Source organism: Stenella coeruleoalba (assembly GCF_951394435.1).
Source record: "Stenella coeruleoalba genome assembly, contig: scaffold_37, whole genome shotgun sequence".
NCBI classification, from domain to species: domain Eukaryota; kingdom Metazoa; phylum Chordata; class Mammalia; order Artiodactyla; family Delphinidae; genus Stenella; species Stenella coeruleoalba.
Window position 1 is genome coordinate 1,064,745 of NW_027645927.1, and position 16,137 is coordinate 1,080,881.

At 43.8% G+C, this 16,137-nt stretch overlaps 1 long non-coding RNA gene across 2 annotated transcripts in view; it reads right to left on the minus strand.

Annotated features, from left to right (window-relative positions):
- Positions 1 to 16,137, minus strand: part of LOC307181459 — a 1,863,373-nt gene that overhangs the window by 20,550 nt on the left and 1,826,686 nt on the right. The window contains exon 7 of one of the 2 annotated variants that reach the window (XR_013826808.1): positions 15,740 to 15,824. The exons of the other annotated variant lie outside the window; for it this stretch is intronic. This is a non-coding gene — a long non-coding RNA (uncharacterized lncRNA). Of the gene's footprint in view, positions 1 to 15,739; positions 15,825 to 16,137 lie in introns of those variants that run through there. 2 annotated transcript variants of the gene reach the window in all.

The window sequence follows — 16,137 nt, forward strand, 5'->3', positions numbered from 1 at the left end:
AGCAGCACAATGAGTGGATTCAGGTATGATGATTCTAACTGAAATAAGTCACACAGAAAAGAAACATCATAAGATATCAGTAATACACGGAATGTAAACTTGGCTACACAGGAACTGAATTACAGAACAGAACAGGGTCTCAAATTTAGAAAACCAACTTATGCTTGCTTAAGGGTAAAGGTGAGTTGGGGTGCTGCATAAAACCAGAGATTGAAATGAGCACAGATAAAGTTCCTTAAGTCAAATATGGAATAGACAAGAGCTACTCCTTGCTCAACGAAATGGACTCAACACCGCATATTAAACGCCTAAGAATGTACCTGACTAGTAAGTATCGGAAAACCTATGGATTGCTATGTCTCCAAAAGAGAATCAAGCATGTGTACAGGGGCATAAACGCAGCAGTGATAGGATTGGAGAGGTTCGGTGAGCAAATGAAGACCCTTTGAAGTCATATTGCATGGTACGCATTACACGGGTCTCAACTCTCCAGGTTTAAGGTATTCTTCCTTCAGCTAAAACATGCATGTGGAACCTAGAGTATGATCAACCATGTGATCGGGAGACGTGTTCAAATATGTCTCAGTTTTCCTCCCCTGGTACTCGGGTGCAACATTCCAGACGCTTTACTAACTCTCTCCCGACTTGGAGAGTCAGTCCCTTTAACCTCCTGTTTGGCCCAGTTTGCAATTTCTGCGGAAGATGAACAGGAATAGCGAGAACCAATGAGAGACTAGCTGGAGGTGTCTGGACGGGCAAATTTAACTCTCATTTCCCACCAGGAAGAGGAATTAACCAAAGGCTCAGCGTGCCGTGCCAGAACCAGATTAGGGCCTGAAGCCATCCTGCGGTGTTGCGGCCAGGTCACAAGAAAGCGAGTTGAAGAAAGGAGCTCAGGGGCACTGTAATTCACAAACCTGCAGACTTATAAATGACAGCTATCGTCCAAAAATAGACTGAAGTAAGGCTGCCAAGAGGATTTGAAAGCGGGGCAGAATTGCAGGAAACCGATTTCAGGAGGTAGACTGGAATTGCATTGAAAGCATAGGAAAAGAGGCAGAACGTCCACAATGATGCACTTGGCCAAAAAGGGCGTATGCGTTTTTTCCTGAATATATTCAGGAAAAAACGCATACGCCCTTTTTGGCCAACCAAGCAAGCTTGCAAAGGAAATCTGCACTACAATGAAGTCTCACTTCCCCCCGGTCAAAAGGGCCATCTGAAAAAAGTGTAAAATCCAGAAAGACAAGACAGGCCATGGAGAACTGGGAGCCTTGTTATGCTGATGGGCGGGATGTAAATTGCCAACAACCACTCGGGAGAAGTGTATGGTGTTTCCTGAAACATGTAAAAAACAAAGCAACAGAACCTAGGGCACTTCCACTTATGGTCCTATAGCTTAGGGAAATTAAAATCAAAAAGACACAGCCACCCCAAAGTTTGGAACGGCTCTGTTTACAAGAACCTCGTTTACAGTACAAGTTCAACATCGCAGAAAGTGAAAAATGGATAAAGAAGTTGTGGTATTTACTTACAAAGCAATATCACTCAGCAATGAAATCTGTGTCATCAGGCCCTTAGCAGCACAATGAGTGGATTCAGGTACGATGATTCTAACTGAAATAAGTCACACAGAAAAAGAAACATCATAAGATATCACTAATACACGGAATGTAAACTTGGCTACACAGGAACTGCATTCCAGAACAGAACAGGGTCTCAAATTTAGAAAACCAACTTATGCTTGCTTAAGGGTAAAGGTGAGTTGGGGTGCTGCATAAAACCAGAGATTGAAATGAGCACAGATAAAGTTCCTTAAGCCAAATATGGAATAGACAAGAGCTACTCCTTGCTCAACGAAATGGACTCAACACCGCATATTAAACGCCTAAGAATGTACCTGACTAGTAAGTATCGTAAAACCTATGGATTGCTATGTCTCCAAAAGAGAATCAAGCATGTGTACAGGGGCATAAACGCAGCAGTGATAGGATTGGAGAGGCTCGGTGAGCAAATGAAGACCCTTTGAAGTCATATTGCATGGTACCCATTACACGGGTCTTAACTCTCCAGGTTTAAGGTATTCTTCCTTCAGCTAAAACATGCATGTGGAACCCAAGTATGATCAACCATGTGAACGGGAGACGTGTTCAAATATGTCTCAGTTTTCCTCCCCTGGTACTCGGGTGCAACATTCCAGACGCTTTACTAACACTCTCCCCACTTGGAGAGTCAGCGCCTTTAACCTCCTGTTTGGCCCAGTTTGCAATTTCTGCGGAAGATGAACAGGAATAGCGAGAACCAATGAGAGACTAGCTGGAGGTGTCTGGACGGGTAAATTTAACTCTCATTTCCCAACAGGAAGAGGAAATAACCAAAGGCTCAGCATGCCGTGCTGGAACCAGATTAGGGCCTGAAGCCATCCTGCGGTGTTGCGGCCAGGTCACAAGAAAGCGAGTTGAAGAAAGGAGCTCAGGGGCACTGTAATTCACAAACCTGCAGAGTTATAAATGACAGCTATCGTCCAAAAATAGACTGAAGTAAGGCTGCCAAGAGGACTTGAAAGCGGGGCAGAATTGCAGGAAACCGATTTCAGGAGGTAGACTGGAATTGCACTGAAAGCATAGGAAAAGAGGCAGAACGTCCACAATGATGCACTTGGCCAAAAAGGGCGTATGCGTTTTTTCCTGAATATATTCAGGAAAAAACGCATACGCCCTTTTTGGCCAACCAAGCAAGCTTGCAAAGGAAATCTGCACTACAATGAAGTCTCACTTCCCCCCGGTCAAAAGGGCCATCTGAAAAAAGTGTAAAATCCAGAAAGGCAGGACAGGCCATGGAGAACTGGGAGCCTTGTTATGCTGATGGGCGGGATGTAAATTGCCAACAGACACTAGGGAGAAGTGTATGGTGTTTCCTGAAACATCTAAAAAACAAAGCAACAGAGCCTAGGGCACTTCCACTTATGGTCCTATAGCTTAGGGAAATTAAAATCAAAAAGACACAGCCACCCCAAAGTTTGGGACGCCTCTGTTTACAAGATCCTCGTTTACAGTACAAGTTCAACATCGCAGAAAGTGAAAAATGGATAAAGAACTTGTGGTACTTACTTACAAAGCAATATCACTCAGCAATGAAATCTGTGTCATCAGGCCCTTAGCATCACAATGAGTGGATTCAGGTATGATGATTCTAACTGAAATAAGTCACACAGAAAAAGAAACATCATAAGATATCAGTAATACACGGAATGTAAACTTGGCTACACAGGAACTGAATTACAGAACAGAATAGGGTCTCAAATTTAGAAAACCAACTTATGCTTGCTTAAGGGGAAAGGTGAGTTGGGGTGCTGCATAAAACCAGAGATTGAAATGAGCACAGATAAAGTTCCTTAAGCCAAATACGGAATAGACAAGAGCTACTCCTTGCTCAACGAAATGGACTCAACACCGCATATTAAACGCCTAAGAATGTACCTGACTAGTAAGTATCTTAAAACCTATAGATTGCTATGTCTCCGAAAGAGTATCAAGCATGTGTACAGGGGCATAAACGCAGCAGTGATAGGATTGGAGAGGTTCGGTGAGCAAATGAAGACCCTTTGAAGTCATATTGCATGGTACCCATTCCACGGGTTTCAACTATCCAGGTTTTAGGTATTCTTCCTTCAGCTAAAACATGCATGTGGAACCCAGACTATGATCAACCATGTGATCGGGAGACGTGTTCAAATATGTCTCAGTTTTCCTCCCCTGGTACTCGGGTGCAACATTCCAGACGCTTTACTAACACTCTCCCCACTTGGAGAGTCAGCGCCTTTAACCTCCTGTTTGGCACAGTTTGCAATTTCTGCGGAAGATGAACAGGAATAGCAAGAACCAATGAGAGGCTAGCTGGAGGTGTCTGGACGGGCAAATTTAACTCTCATTTTCCACCAGGAGGAGGAAATAACCAAAGGCTCAGCGTGCTGTGCCAGAACAAGATTAGGGCCTGAAGCCATCCTGCGGTGTTGCGGCCAGGTCACAAGAAAGCGAGTTGAAGAAAGGAGCTCAGGGGCACTGTAATTCACAAACCTGCAGAGTTATAAATGACAGCTATCGTCCAAAAATAGACTGAAGTAAGGCTGCCAAGAGGACTTGAAAGCGGGGCAGAATTGCACGAAACCGATTTCAGGAGGTAGACTGGAATTGCATTGAAAGCATAGGAAAAGAGGCAGAACGTCCACAATGATGCACTTGGCCAAAAAGGGCGTATGCGTTTTTTCCTGAATATATTCAGGAAAAAACGCATACGCCCTTTTTGGCCAACCAAGCAAGCTTGCAAAGGAAATCTGCACTACAATGAAGTCTCACTTCCCCCCGGTCAAAAGGGCCATCTGAAAAAAGTTTAAAATCCAGAAAGGCAGGACAGGCCATGGAGAACTGGGAGCCTTGTTATGCTGATGGGCGGGATGTAAATTGCCAACAGACACTCGGGAGAAGTGTATGGTGTTTCCTGAAACATCTAAAAAACAAAGCAACAGAGTCTAGGGCACTGCCACTTATGGTCCTATAGCTTAGGGAAATTAAAATCAAAAAGACACAGCCACCCCAAAGGTTGGGACGCCTCTGTTTACAAGAACCTCGTTTACAGTACAAGTTCAACATCGCAGAAAGTGAAAAATGGATAAAGAACTTGTGGTACTTACGTACAATGCAGTATCACTCAGCAATGAAATCTATGTCATCAGGCCCGTAGCAGCATAATGAGTGGATTCAGGTACGATGATTCTAACTGAAATAAGTCACACAGAAAAAGAAACATCATAAGATATCACTAATACACGGAATGTAAACTTGGCTACACAGGAACTGCATTCCAAAACAGAACAGGGTCTCAAATTTAGAAAACCAACTTATGCTTGCTTAAGGGGAAAGGTGAGTTGGGGTGCTGCATAAAACCAGAGATTGAAATGAGCACAGATAAAGTTCCTTAAGCCAAATATGAAATAGACAAGAGCTACTCCTTGCTCAACGAAATGGACTCAAAACCCCATATTAAACCCCTAAGAATGTACCTGACTAGTAAGTATCTTAAAACCTATGGATTGCTATGTCTCCAAAAGAGAATCAAGCGTGTGTACAGGGGCATAAACGCAGCAGTGATAGGATTGGAGAGGTTCGGTGAGCAAATGAAGACCCTTTGAAGTCATATTGCATGGTACCCATTCCACGGGTTTCAACTCTCCAGGTTTAAGGTATTCTTCCTTCAGCTAAAACATGCATGTGGAACCCAGAGTATGATCAACCATGTGAACGGGAGACGTGTTCAAATATGTCTCAGTTTTCCTCCCCTGGTACTCGGGTGCAACATTCCAGACGCTTTACTAACACTCTCCCGACTTGGAGAGTCAGTCCCTTTAACCTCCTGTTTGGCCCAGTTTGCAATTTCTGCGGAAGATGAACAGGAATAGCGAGAACCAATGAGAGGCTAGCTGGAGGTGTCTGGACAGGCAAATTTAACTCTCATTTCCCAACAGGAAGAGGAAATAACCAAAGGCTCAGCGTGCCGTACCGGAACCAGATTAGGGCCTGAAGCCATCCTGCGGTGTTGCGGCCAGCTCAAAAGAAAGCGAGTTGAAGAAAGGAGCTCAGGGGCACTGTAATTCACAAAACTGCAGAGTTATAAATGACAGCTATCGTCCAAAAATAGACTGAAGTAAGGCTGCCAAGAGGACTTGAAAGCGGGGCAGAATTGCAGGAAACCGATTTCAGGAGGTAGACTGGAATTGCATTGAAAGCATAGGAAAAGAGGCAGAACGTCCACAATGATGCACTTGGCCAAAAAGGGCGTATGCGTTTTTTCCTGAATATATTCAGAAAAAAACGCATACACCCTTTTTGGCCAACCAAGCAAGCTTGCAAAGGAAATCTGCACTACAATGAAGTCTCACTTCCCCCCGGTCAAAAGGGCCATCTGAAAAAAGTGTAAAATCCAGAAAGGCAACAGGCCATTGAGAACTGGGAGCCTTGTTATGCTGATGGGCGGGATGTAAATTGCCAACAACCACTCGGGAGAAGTGTATGGTTTTTCCTGAAACATCTAAAAAACAAAGCAACAGAGCCTAGGGCACTTCCACTTATGGTCTTATAGCTTAGGGAAATTAAAATCAAAAAGACACAGCCACTCCAAAGTTTGGAACGGCTCTGTTTACAAGAACCTCGTTTACAGTACAAGTTCAACATCGCAGAAAGTGAAAAATGGATAAAGAAGTTGTGGTATTTACTTACAAAGCAATATCACTCAGCAATGAAATCTATGTCATCAGGCCCTTAGCATCACAATGAGTGGATTCAGGTATGATGATTCTAACTGAAGTAAGTCACACAGAAAAAGAAACATCATAAGATATCAGTAATACACGGAATGTAAACTTGGCCACACAGGAACTGAATTACAGAACAGAACAGGGTCTCAAATTTAGAAAACCAACTTATGCTTGCTTAAGGGGAAAGGTGAGTTGGGGTGCTGCATAAAACCAGAGATTGAAATGAGCATAGATAAAGTTCCTTAAGTCAAATATGGAATAGACAAGAGCTACTCCTTGCTCAACGAAATGGACTCAACACCGCATATTAAACGCCTAAGAATGTACCTGACTAGTAAGTATCCTAAAACCTATGGATTGCTATGTCTCCAAAAGAGAATCAAGCATGTGTACAGGGGCATAAACGCAGCAGTGATAGGATTGGAGAGGTTCGGTGAGCAAATGAAGACCCTTTGAAGTCATATTGCATGGTACCCATTACACGGGTCTCAACTCTCCAGGTTTAAGGTATTCTTCCTTCAGCTAAAACATGCATGTGGAACCTAGAGTATGATCAACCATGTGAACGGGAGACGTGTTCAAATATGTCTCAGTTTTCCTCCCCTGGTACTCGGGTGCAACATTCCAGACGCTTTACTAACACTCTCCCCACTTGGAGAGTCAGCGCCTTTAACCTCCCGTTTGGCCCAGTTTGCAATTTCTGCGGAAGATGAACAGGAATAGCGAGAACCAATGAGAGGCTAGCTGGAGGTGTCTGGACGGGCAAATTTAACTCTCATTTCCCAACAGGAAGAGGAAATAACCAAAGGCTCAGCGTGCCGTACCGGAACCAGATTAGGGCCTGAAGCCATCCTGAGGTGTTGCGGCCAGCTCAAAAGAAAGCCAGTTGAAGAAAGGAGCTCAGGGGCACTGTAATTCACAAACCTGCAGAGTTATAAATGACAGCTATCGTCCAAAAATAGACTGAAGTAAGGCTGCCAAGAGGACTTGAAAGCGGGGCAGAATTGCAGGAAACCGATTTCAGGAGGTAGACTGGAATTGCATTGAAAGCATAGGAAAAGAGGCAGAAACTCCACAATGATGCACTTGGCCAAAAAGGGCGTATGCATTTTTTCCTGAATATATTTAGCAAAAAACGCATACGCCCTTTTTGGCCAACCAAGCAAGCTTGCAAAGGAAATCTGCACTACAATGAAGTCTCACTTCCCCCCGGTCAAAAGGGCCATCTGAAAAAAGTGTAAAATCCAGAAAGGCAGGACAGGCCATGGAGAACTGGGAGCCTTGTTATGCTGATGGGCGGGATGTAAATTGCCAACAACCACTCGGGAGAAGTGTATGGTGTTTCCTGAAACATCTAAAAAACAAAGCAACAGAGTCTAGGGCACTGCCACTTATGGTCCTATAGCTTAGGGAAATTAAAATCAAAAAGACACAGCCACCCCAAAGTTTGGGAGGCCTCCGTTTACAAGAACCTCGTTTACCATACAAGTTCAATATCACAGAAAGTGAAAAATGGATAAAGAACTTGTGGTACTTACGTACAATGCAGTATCACTCAGCAATGAAATCTATGTCATCAGGCCCGTAGCAGCATAATGAGTGGATTCAGGTACGATGATTCTAACTGAAATAAGTCACACAGAAAAAGAAACATCATAAGATATCACTAATACACGGAATGTAAACTTGGCTACACAGGAACTGCATTCCAAAACAGAACAGGGTCTCAAATTTAGAAAACAAACTTATGCTTGCTTAAGGGGAAAGGTGAGTTGGGGTGCTGCATAAAACCAGAGATTGAAATGAGCACAGATAAAGTTCCTTAAGCCAAATATGGAATAGACAAGAGTTACTCCTTGCTCAACGAAATGGACTCAACACCGCATATTAAACGCCTAAGAATGTACCTGACTAGTAAGTATCTTAAAACCTATGGATTGCTATGTCTCCAAAAGAGAATCAAGCGTGTGTACAGGGGCATAAACGCAGCAGTGATAGGATTGGAGAGGTTCGGTGAGCAAATGAAAACCCTTTGAAGTCATATTGCATGGTACCCATTCCACGGGTCTTAACTCTCCAGGTTTAAGGTATTCTTCCTTCAGCTAAAACATGCATGTGGAACCCAAGTATGATCAACCATGTGAACGGGAGACGTGTTCAAATATGTCTCAGTTTTCCTCCCCTGGTACTCGGGTGCAACATTCCAGACGCTTTACTAACACTCTCCCCACTTGGAGAGTCAGTCCCTTTAACCTCCTGTTTGGCCCAGTTTGCAATTTCTGCGGAAGATGAACAGGAATAGCGAGAACCAATGAGAGACTAGCTGGAGGTGTCTGGACGGGCAAATTTAAGTCTCATTTCCCACGAGGAAGAGGAATTAACCAAAGGCTCAGCATGCCGGGCCGGAACCAGATTAGGGCCTGAAGCCATCCTGCGGTGTTGCGGCCAGGTCACAAGAAAGCGAGTTGAAGAAAGGAGCTCAGGGGCACTGTAATTCACAAACCTGCAGACTTATAAATGACAGTTATCGTCCAAAAATAGACTGAAGTAAGGCTGCCAAGAGGACTTGAAAGCGGGGCAGAATTGCAGGAAACCGATTTCAGGAGGTAGACTGGAATTGCATTGAAAGCATAGGAAAAGAGACAGAACGTCCACAATGATGCACTTGGCCAAAAAGGGCGTATGCGTTTTTTCCTGAATATATTCAGGAAAAAACGCATACGCCCTTTTTGGCCAACCAAGCAATCTTGCAAAGGAAATCTGCACTACAATGAAGTCTCACTTCCCCCCGGTCAAAAGGGCCATCTGAAAAAAGTGTAAAATCCAGAAAGGCAGGACAGGCCATGGAGAACTGGGAGCCTTGTTATGCTGATGGGCGGGATGTAAATTGCCAACCACCACTCGGGAGAAGTGTATGGTGTTTCCTGAAACATCTAAAAAACAAAGCAACAGAGCCTAGGGCACTTCCACTTATGGTCCTATAGCTTAGGGAAATTAAAATCAAAAAGACACAGCCACCCCAAAGTTTGGAACGGCTCTGTTTACAAGAACCTCGTTTACAGTACAAGTTCAACATCGCAGAAAGTGAAAAATGGATAAAGAAGTTGTGGTATTTACTTACAAAGCAATATCACTCAGCAATGAAATCTGTGTCATCAGGCCCTTAGCAGCACAATGAGTGGATTCAGGTACGATGATTCTAACTGAAATAAGTCACACAGAAAAAGAAACATCATAATATATCACTAATACACGGAATGTAAACTTGGCTACACAGGAACTGAATTCCAAAACAGAACAGTGTCTCAAATTTAGAAAACCAACTTATGCTTGCTTAAGGGGAAAGGTGAGTTGGGGTGCTGCATAAAACCAGAGATTGAAATGAGCACCGATAAAGTTCCTTAAGTCAAATATGGAATAGACAAGAGCTACTCCTTGCTCAACGAAATGGACTCAACACCGCATATTAAACGCCTAAGAATGTACCTGACTAGTAAGTATCTTAAAACCTATGGATTACTATGTCTCTGAAAGAGAATCAAGCATGTGTACAGGGGCATAAACGCAGCAGTGATAGGATTGGAGAGGTTCGGTGAGCAAATGAAGACCCTTTGAAGTCATATTGCATGGTACCCATTCAACGGGTCTTAACTCTCCAGGTTTAAGGTATTCTTCCTTCAGCTAAAACATGCATGTGGAACCCAAGTATGATCAACCATGTGAACGGGAGACGTGTTCAAATATGTCTCAGTTTTCCTCCCCTGGTACTCGGGTGCAACATTCCAGACGCTTTACTAACACTCTCCCCACTTGGAGAGTCAGCGCCTTTAACCTCCTGTTTGGCCCAGTTTGCAATTTCTGCGGAAGATGAACAGGAATAGCGAGAACCAATGAGAGACTAGCTGGAGGTGTCTGGACGGGCAAATTTAACTCTCATTTCCCACCAGGAAGAGGAAATAACCAAAGGCTCAGCGTGCCGTGCCGGAACCAGATTAGGGCCTGAAGCCATCCTGTGGTGTTGCGGCCAGGTCACAAGAAAGCAAGTTGAAGAAAGGAGCTCAGGGGCACTGTAATTCACAAACCTGCAGAGTTATAAATGACAGCTATCGTCCAAAAATAGACTGAAGTAAGGCTGCCAAGAGGACTTGAAAGCGGGGCAGAATTGCAGGAAACCGATTTCAGGAGGTAGACTGGAATTGCATTGAAAGCATAGGAAAAGAGGCAGAACGTCCATAATGATGCACTTGGCCAAAAAGGGCGTATGCGTTTTTTCCTGAATATATTCAGGAAAAAACGCATACGCCCTTTTTGGCCAACCAAGCAAGCTTGCAAAGGAAATCTGCACTACAATGAAGTCTCACTTCCCCCCGGTCCAAAGGGCCATCTGAAAAAAGTGTAAAATCCAGAAAGGCAGGACAGGCCATGGAGAACTGGGAGCCTTGTTATGCTGATGGGCGGGATGTAAATTGCCAACAGACACTCGGGAGAAGTGTATGGTGTTTCCTGAAACATCTAAAAAACAAAGCAACAGAGCCTAGGGCACTGCCACTTATGGTCCTATAGCTTAGGGAAATTAAAATCAAAAAGACACAGCCACCCCAAAGTTTGGAACGGCTCTGTTTACAAGAACCTCGTTTACAGTACAAGTTCAACATCGCAGAAAGTGAAAAATGGATAAAGAAGTTGTGGTATTTACTTACAAAGCAATATCACTCAGCAATGAAATCTGTGTCATCAGGCCCTTAGCAGCACAATGAGTGGATTCAGGTATGATGATTCTAACTGAAGTAAGTCACACAGAAAAAGAAACATCATAAGATATCAGTAATACACGGAATGTAAACTTGGCTACACAGGAACTGAGTTACAGAACAGAACAGGGTCTCAAATTTAGAAAACCAACTTATTCTTGCTTAAGGGTAAAGGTGAGTTGGGGTGCTGCATAAAACCAGAGATTGAAATGAGCACAGATAAAGTTCCTTAAGTCAAATATGGAATAGACAAGAGCTACTCCTTGCTCAACGAAATGGACTCAACACCCCATATTAAACGCCTAAGAATGTACCTGACTAGTAAGTGTCTTAAAACCTATGGATTGCTATGTCTCCGAAAGAGAATCAAGCATGTGTACAGGGGCATAAACGCAGCAGTGATAGGATTGGAGAGGTTCGGTGAGCAAATGAAGACCCTTTGAAGTCATATTGCATGGTACCCATTCCACGGGTTTCAACTATCCAGGTTTAAGGTATTCTTCCTTCAGCTAAAACATGCATGTGGAACCTAGAGTATGATCAACCATGTGATCGGGAGATGTGTTCAAATATGTCTCAGTTTTCCTCCCCTGGTACTCGGGTGCAACATTCCAGACGCTTTACTAACACTCTCCCCACTTGGAGAGTCAGTCCCTTTAACCTCCTGTTTGGCCCAGTTTGCAATTTCTGCGGAAGATGAACAGGAATAGCGAGAACCAATGAGAGGCTAGCTGGAGGTGTCTGGACGGGCAAATTTAACTCTCATTTCCCACCAGGAAGAGGAATTAACCAAAGGCTCAGCATGCCGGGCCGGAACCAGATTAGGGCCTGAAGCCATCCTGCGGTGTTGCGGCCAGGTCACAAGAAAGCGAGTTGAAGAAAGGAGCTCAGGGGCACTGTAATTCACAAACCTGCAGAGTTATAAATGACAGCTATCGTCCAAAAATAGACTGAAGTAAGGCTGCCAAGAGGACTTGAAAGCGGGGCAGAATTGCAGGAAACCGATTTCAGGAGGTAGACTGGAATTGCATTGAAAGCATAGGAAAAGAGGCAGATCGTCCACAATGATGCACTTGGCAAAAAAGTGCGTATGCGTTTTTTCCTGAATATATTCAGGAAAAAACGCATACGCCCTTTTTGGCCAACCAAGCAAGCTTGCAAAGGAAATCTGCACTACAATGAAGTCTCACTTCCCCCCGGTCAAAAGGGCCATCTGAAAAAAGTGTAAAATCCAGAAAGGCAGGACAGGCCATGGAGAACTGGGAGCCTTGTTATGCTGATGGGCGGGATGTAAATTGCCAACAGACACTCGGGAGAAGTGTATGGTGTTTCCTGAAACATCTAAAAAACAAAGCAACAGAGCCTAGGGCACTGCCACTTATGGTCCTATAGCTTAGGGAAATTAAAATCAAAAAGACACAGCCACCCCAAAGTTTGGGACGCCTCTGTTTACAAGAACCTCGTTTACAGTACAAGTTCAACATCGCAGAAAGTGAAAAATGGATAAAGAAGTTGTGGTATTTACTTACAAAGCAATATCACTCAGCAATGAAATCTGTGTCATCAGGCCCTTAGCAGCACAATGGGTGGATTCAGGTATGATGATTCTAACTGAAGTAAGTCACACAGAAAAAGAAACATCATAAGATATCAGTAATACACGGAATGTAAACTTGGCTACACAGGAACTGCATTCCAAAACAGAACAGGGTCTCAAATTTAGAAAACCAACTTATGCTTGCTTAAGGGTAAAGGTGAGGTGGGCTGCTGCATAAAACCAGAGATTGAAATGAGCACAGATAAAGTTCCTTAAGCCAAATATGGAATAGACAAGAGCTACTCCTTGCTCAACGAAATGGACTCAACACCGCATATTAAACACCTAAGAATGTACCTGACTAGTAAGTATCTTAAAACCTATGGATTGCTATGTCTCCGAAAGCGAATCAAGCATGTGTACAGGGGCATAAATGCAGCAGTGATAGGATTGGAGAGGTTCGGTGAGCAAATGAAGACCCTTTGAAGTCATATTGCATGGTACCCATTACACGGGTCTCAACTCTCCAAGTTTAAGGTATTCTTCCTTCAGCTAAAACATGCATGTGGAACCCAAGTATGATCAACCATGTGAACGGGAGACGTGTTCAAATATGTCTCAGTTTTCCTCCCCTGGTACTCGGGTGCAACATTCCAGACGCTTTACTAACACTCTCCCCACTTGGAGAGTCAGCGCCTTTAACCTCCTGTTTGGCCCAGTTTGCAATTTCTGCGGAAGATGAACAGGAATAACGAGAACCAATGAGAGGCTAGCTGGAGGTGTCTGGACGGGCAAATTTAACTCTCATTTCCCACCAGGAAGAGGAAATAACCAAAGGCTCAGCGTGCCGTACCGGAACCAGATTAGGGCCTGAAGCCAACCTGCGGTGTTGCGGCCAGCTCAAAAGAAAGCGAGTTGAAAAAAGGAGCTCAGGGGCACTGTAATTCACAAACCTGCAGAGTTATAAATGACAGCTATCGTCCAAAAATAGACTGAAGTAAGGCTGCCAAGAGGACTTGAAAGCGGGGCAGAATTGCAGGAAACCGATTTCAGGAGTTGACTGGAATTGCATTGAAAGCATAGGAAAAGAGGCAGAACGTCCACAATGATGCACTTGGCCAAAAAGGGCGTATGCGTTTTTTCCTGAATATATTCAGGAAAAAACGCATACGCCCTTTTTGGCCAACCAAGCAAGCTTGCAAAGGAAATCTGCACTACAATGAAGTCTCACTTCCCCCCGGTCAAAAGGGCCATCTGAAAAAAGTGTAAAATCCAGAAAGGCAGGACAGGCCATGGAGAACTGGGAGCCTTGTTATGCTGATGGGCGGGATGTAAATTGCCAACAGACACTCGGGAGAAGTGTATGGTGTTTCCTGAAACATCTAAAAAACAAAGCAACAGAGCCTAGGGCACTTCCACTTATGGTCCTATAGCTTAGGGAAATTAAAATCAAAAAGACACAGCCACCCCAAAGTTTGGGACGCCTCCGTTTACAAGAACCTCGTTTACCGTACAAGTTCAATATCACAGAAAGTGAAAAATGGATAAAGAACTTGTGGTACTTACGTACAATGCAGTATCACTCAGCAATGAAATCTATGTCATCAGGCCCGTAGCAGCATAATGAGTGGATTCAGGTATGATGATTCTAACTGAAATAAGTCACACAGAAAAAGAAACATCATAAGATATCAGTAATACACGGAATGTAAACTTGGCTACACAGGAACTGAATTACAGAAGAGAACAGGGACTCAAATTTAGAAAACCAACTTATGCTTGCTTAACGGTAAAGGTGAGTTGGGGTGCTGCATAAAACCAGAGATTGAAATGAGCACAGATAAAGTTCCTTAAGTCAAATATGGAATAGACAAGAGCTACTCCGTGCTCAACGAAATGGACTCAACACCGCATATTAAACGCCTAAGAATGTACCTGACTAGCAAATATCTTAAAACCTATGGATTGCTATGTCTCCGAAAGAGAATCAAGCATGTGTACAGGGGCATAAACGCAGCAGTGATAGGATTGGAGAGGTTCGGTGAGCAAATGAAGACCCTTTGAAGTCATATTGCATGGTACCCATTACACGGGTCTCAACTCTCCAAGTTTAAGGTATTCTTCCTTCAGCTAAAACATGCATGTGGAACCCAAGTATGATCAACCATGTGAACGGGAGACGTGTTCAAATATGTCTCAGTTTTCCTCCCCTGGTACTCAGGTGCAACATTCCAGACGCTTTACTAACACTCTCCCCACTTGGAGAGTCAGCGCCTTTAACCTCCTGTTTGGCCCAGTTTGCAATTTCTGCGGAAGATGAACAGGAATAACGAGAACCAATGAGAGGCTAGCTGGAGGTGTCTGGACGGGCAAATTTAACTCTCATTTCCCACCAGGAAGAGGAAATAACCAAAGGCTCAGCGTGCCGTACCGGAACCAGATTAGGGCCTGAAGCCAACCTGCGGTGTTGCGGCCAGCTCAAAAGAAAGCGAGTTGAAAAAAGGAGCTCAGGGGCACTGTAATTCACAAACCTGCAGAGTTATAAATGACAGCTATCGTCCAAAAATAGACTGAAGTAAGGCTGCCAAGAGGACTTGAAAGCGGGGCAGAATTGCAGGAAACCGATTTCAGGAGTTGACTGGAATTGCATTGAAAGCATAGGAAAAGAGGCAGAACGTCCACAATGATGCACTTGGCCAAAAAGGGCGTATGCGTTTTTTCCTGAATATATTCAGGAAAAAACGCATACGCCCTTTTTGGCCAACCAAGCAAGCTTGCAAAGGAAATCTGCACTACAATGAAGTCTCACTTCCCCCCAGTCAAAAGGGCCATCTGAAAAAAGTGTAAAATCCAGAAAGGCAGGACAGGCCATGGAGAACTGGGAGCCTTGTTATGCTGATGGGCGGGATGTAAATTGCCAACAGACACTCGGGAGAAGTGTATGGTGTTTCCTGAAACATCTAAAAAACAAAGCAACAGAGCCTAGGGCACTTCCACTTATGGTCCTATAGCTTAGGGAAATTAAAATCAAAAAGACACAGCCACCCCAAAGTTTGGGACGCCTCCGTTTACAAGAACCTCGTTTACCGTACAAGTTCAATATCACAGAAAGTGAAAAATGGATAAAGAACTTGTGGTACTTACGTACAATGCAGTATCACTCAGCAATGAAATCTATGTCATCAGGCCCGTAGCAGCATAATGAGTGGATTCAGGTATGATGATTCTAACTGAAATAAGTCACACAGAAAAAGAAACATCATAAGATATCAGTAATACACGGAATGTAAACTTGGCTACACAGGAACTGAATTACAGAACAGAACAGGGACTCAAATTTAGAAAACCAACTTATGCTTGCTTAACGGTAAAGGTGAGTTGGGGTGCTGCATAAAACCAGAGATTGAAATGAGCACAGATAAAGTTCCTTAAGTCAAATATGGAATAGACAAGAGCTACTCCGTGCTCAACGAAATGGACTCAACACCGCATATTAAACGCCTAAGAATGTACCTGACTAGCAAGTATCTTAAAACCTA